Raw genomic sequence first — 4,840 nt, 5'->3', positions numbered from 1 at the left:
TACATAGATACAAGAAGCAAGTTTTGGACAAAGGACTCAGTCCGTCATCTTGTAGTCTCTCCTGACTTGAGACCCCAATAGGCTGTGGTCCAGATAACATGTGTTACCATTGACCCTCTGTTTCACAGTCATGACTACTACTACTAATGATGATTAGTCATAATAGCAGTAATTGTAATCATCCATCCACTGTACTTCACAATGTATGAAAACAATCTCCCTCACAATAGTTCATAGTCTCAGTCTCCATTTTAGCATCTGTAAAATATCAACGATGACACACACCTCAAGGGCTGATGTGACTAGAGAATGAGATCATTTTTGTTGAGTGCCTGGCACATAGTAGGTGTTCAACCATCCTTACGCTTCATTCCTGTACTCTATTGTATAACCCTAGATGTGCAACAAATGTCATATATTTATATATTACTTATTTTATATGTGTTTGAATATTGAATGTATATTTATCTCTCTCCTGAATATATATCTGAATATTTATCAGAAATAAATGTCTAAATGAACTAATTCTTGTCAGCGTTACTAGTCACCCTCACAGATGGCTTTTACTGGGGGTCACCCCGAGGCACTTTTGAATTGAGGTTTCCTTGCTAGGGGGTCTGAGCTTGGCTTGTTTCCATTTAGCCCGGCCCTCACACCAGTAGAGTAACTCAAATTTCTTTTAATCACTGGCTTGTGCCTGGACCCGGTCCAGAAAACCAGAGTTGGGAAATAGGCCCCAAATGAGAGCTGTTTTTGTTCTTTCTGGTGTTGGCCTGGCTCAGAGCTGGGAGGATAAGGGCCAGGAAGAGAGAACTGCATTAAAGATGTTAGATGGGGTGCGGAGTGCTGAACACACCAGCTGGACCCCACGACCCACGGAAGGCTGGGATTGGTGTCTGTCATATCCGAGCAGAATCCCGAGTGACTGGGATTCCCAGGACTCTGCCCAATTTCCTCTGTAATACCTAGTGGAGATGGACCGAAAGGGGAGAGGAGAGCTGATATCGTGTGTGAGTAGACAGGACAGAAAGAAGAGTGAGGTTTAACAATGATGGTTCTCTAGAAGGGTCCCAGACATCTCTGGTCTAAATTTGAGGTTGACAGAGAGCAGGCATATCACACAATCAATAGTAACACAAGGGGACCGACTCAGAACAAATGTTAGAAGGCACATTTCACCAAATAGGGAAAATAAAGTTCTGCCATGCTCAGGTTTCACAAGAAAGTGGGTCAGAAGTATGGCTGGCCGGCTGCTGCTCCCATTCAATCCATCTACCCAGAATCCTCTGAACCGAGGACCGAGGATTCCACCTGTCTCTTCTTCCCTTGGAAGGGATCTGAACCTTGACCTTCACTCAGCTGAAGTCACAGCAGAAAGAGCCTGAGTGATATGCTCAAGACTCAGGTGACCTAGATTCAAGTTTTAGCTCTGCCCGGTACAAGCTCAGGACCTCAAGAAAGTAGCTTCACCTCCTTGGGCCCTCAACTTCCTCATCTAATAAATGGGGATAACAGTAGCCCCATGCTGGGTTGTTATGTGGATTAAATGAGATGGTATAGGATGATTTATCATTTGTTGTGAGTCATTTTTCAGCTGCCCAGCATTTGAATCCCTGGGCCTGTTACCCAGGCCAGAGCATTCAGACACACCTGCCAGGATTTCAGATCTCAAAGTAGGATCCATAGAAGCAGAGAAAAGGGAGAATTCATTTTGGCAATTCTATCTGTGACCATCACATTTTCTAGGGCAGCAGTGCCCAACGGTCAGAGGTCAGACCTGGCTGTGGTACAAAGCAGCCACGAAGGCCATGCTCAGCCCTGGTAGCCACAGTCCTTTCAACAAATCAGCTCTGTGGCCCAATTTTGGCTGAGTTCTGGCCACCTTACTTCCTTTCTACCCTCAAGTCTTCAGTTTTCCATGCTTTGTTTCTCAGGCTCCCTGAAAATCCTGGGAGCTGCCCAATATTCTTTCACAAATTCCTTTTCTGCTTAGATCAGCTGAGTTTCCTTTCCGTTGCTTGAACCAAGAGCCCTGTCTATCACAACACTGATAAGGACCCACCACGGGGCCCGGTCAGCCACAGGTGTACAGAGCAGGCTCATCTCCCTCAGAATTAGTTTTCTGTTATCAGTTCGCTAGGGCTGCTGTGATGAAGTACCACAAATTTAGGGACTTAAAAAAACAACACCCACTTGTTACCTCACTACTCTATAGTTCAGACGTCTGACTTGACAGTGGCTGAACTCTGCTCAAGGGCTCACGAGGCCAAAACGAAGGTGCCAGCAGAGCTACATACCTTTCTGGGGAAGAACCCACTTCCGAGCTCGTTCAGGCAGGTGATGTAATTCAGTTCCTTGTAGCTGTAGAACTGAGGTTCTCATTTCCTTGACCTGTGACCGCCTCCACTTTCAAGCCAGCAACAACCATCGACTCCTCTTCAAATCTCTCGCTTTCCTTTCTGCCTTCTGCTGCTGCTGCTAAGGGGTCATGTGATTATATTGAGCCCACCTGGGTAATGCAGGCTAATTTCCCTATCTTGAGGTCAGCTGGTTCTAACCTAAATTACATGGGCAAAGGTTTTTGTTTTTGGTTTGAGGGGTTTGTTTTGCCATTAAAGCTGGACTCTTATGGGGCCGTAAGTATGCCCACCCCACCCTCATTCCCAAAGCCACCCTGCAACGCCTCAAATCTCAAATCTCTTGCTAAGATTGTTGACATCACCTATAAAGGAGTGAGGTCCTATGTTCTAGGAAGACTCAAGTGTCAGTGGGCAAGAGGGAGTGAGGAAGGAACAAAGCAATCAGGGAAATCAGCTCGCGTGAGAAATGATGAAGGTGAAAACCAGGGCCATGGCCGTGGAAGCAGACCTGACCTTGAGAGTGATCGAGAAACCAGCTGGAGACGGAAGGAGGGACAGGAAGAGTCGAGGCAGAAAGCAAGGCCGGCTCCGTGAGTTTCCATCCCGTCCATTAAGCAACATGGGAAACCGGCTAGGAAAAGAAGTGGGTATGCCAGGTGAGAAGAAAGTGATTTTGATTTAAACGCATTGCATTTGAGAGGCCTGAAGATTATCAAAGGGAAAATGCATTCCCAGGCCCTGGGAGGAGGCAGAGGGAAATTGATTTAACGAAGGCTAACGCAAAAAGTAATGAAAGCAAAAGAGAGAGAGGGAGAGAAACAGGCAGGGAGGAAGGATGAGAAGCGTCTCAGCCATACTGACAGCACTGTTGGTCGGGGTGGGGGCGGGCAGAGTCTGCTGGCTGGCTGCGCCCACTGCAGCATGTGATTTTACGATCCCATCTGCTACATAACCAGACATCGGCCTCTGCTTCCAAAGCACGAGGGTTTTCTGCTTCCCTGGGAAGCTGCAGCCCCGCACACGTCTGCTCTCCTGATTGTGCACAGATAAAGGCTGCTTTGGGTTTTTATGGAACTCCAGATGGCATTCTGGGATTTCTGCCCACATGCCTTATGTTTCCCATGCCCCAGAGAGTCACTGCCACCTGGATTCTTCTCCATTCCTGCCTACTGCCTCTGAAAATCCTACACAGCAGTCTCTTCCTTATCTCCCTCTCACACCTCTGTGCCCCCTCCTTCCTCAAGCTCCTGCCCCGTGATACAGTGGGAAGATCATAGTTCTGGAATCCAACAAACCCGGGTTAGTACCTTACACAGCTGTGTGGCCTCAAGCAAGTTACATAACCTCTCTGACCCTCAGATTATTCACACGTAGAATGAAATCAGTAATACCTGCCTCAATAGGCCTGTTGTGAGTAAATTGTCTCATACAGTGTCTGGGACGAAGTAGAAACTCAGTCGATGTCAGTCCCCATCCTCCAGCCTGGCGCACAGGCCTGTAGATCACTTTTCAGAGGCAAGAAGGTGCAGCCAAAGGCCCTGGGGCCAGAATGACTACGGCGAGCCTAAGTTTTATAGTGAAGGGGACTAAGTTCTTGTCTGTCTTTGACACATTTTATGGATATAATCTTCGACCCCTATCTAACCTCTCTGAGCCTTGGTTTCCTCATCTAGGAAAAAAGAAACAGCTCCCATTTATCCCTCCAGATGTACTCTGTACCTTTTTCCACCTCCTCTGAGCCCTTGGAGGTGACCTGTGTCAACTACATCAACAGATAGATATACCTGCCCTCTGGTTACGGTTGAAGTTCAGCTGAGAGGGTGCACTGGGAGAGGAATGAAGCCAAGGTCATCCTTTCCAAGTTCCCTCTCTGCAGGGTCACCATCGGGCAGAGCATGTGCACCCGTTACCGATCCCAAGAGAGGACTCTAAACACTTTTGCCTGTTGCATCTTGGTATCAGAGTCACCAAGAAGAACACAACACAGTCAAGTACGGGAAGGAATGACACTTTGCTTACACAGAGGAGCAAGATCAGCTTCAGTGATGGGGATGGATCCCTCTCAGCAGCTGAGGCAGAGCAATTAGCCTAAACACACCCACCTTGTGCCAGAAGCAGAAGGAACCTGTCCCTTCCCTGCACAGGACACGCGTACTTTAGACAAAAGAATACTCATCGTGCCTGGAACAGGAAAAAATATCCCCACACAAGGTGACAAACCCAAAAAGCTCTTTATCTCTTGGTAAGGAGGTGTTCCAAGCCCCAGAAGACCCATGCTTATGCAGCGAGCGGAGGTTGAAAGACTGTACTTGGGAGATTGCTTTTCCTAAAGGTCACCTTGGGCTGGCTGCTTCCTCTGATGACAGCTCCTGTCAAAGAGGTCCTCTCGGCACAGTGCTGTCCTAGAGCCCAGGACCTGCCTCCTTGCTCACACCTTCCTGACCATTCCTGGGTACTGCAGCACCTCCCTGCCCCCCGCC

This window comes from Pteropus alecto, unplaced genomic scaffold (genome assembly GCF_000325575.1).
Source record: "Pteropus alecto unplaced genomic scaffold, ASM32557v1 scaffold94, whole genome shotgun sequence".
NCBI classification, from domain to species: domain Eukaryota; kingdom Metazoa; phylum Chordata; class Mammalia; order Chiroptera; family Pteropodidae; genus Pteropus; species Pteropus alecto.
This window is presented reverse-complemented; position numbering follows the sequence as displayed.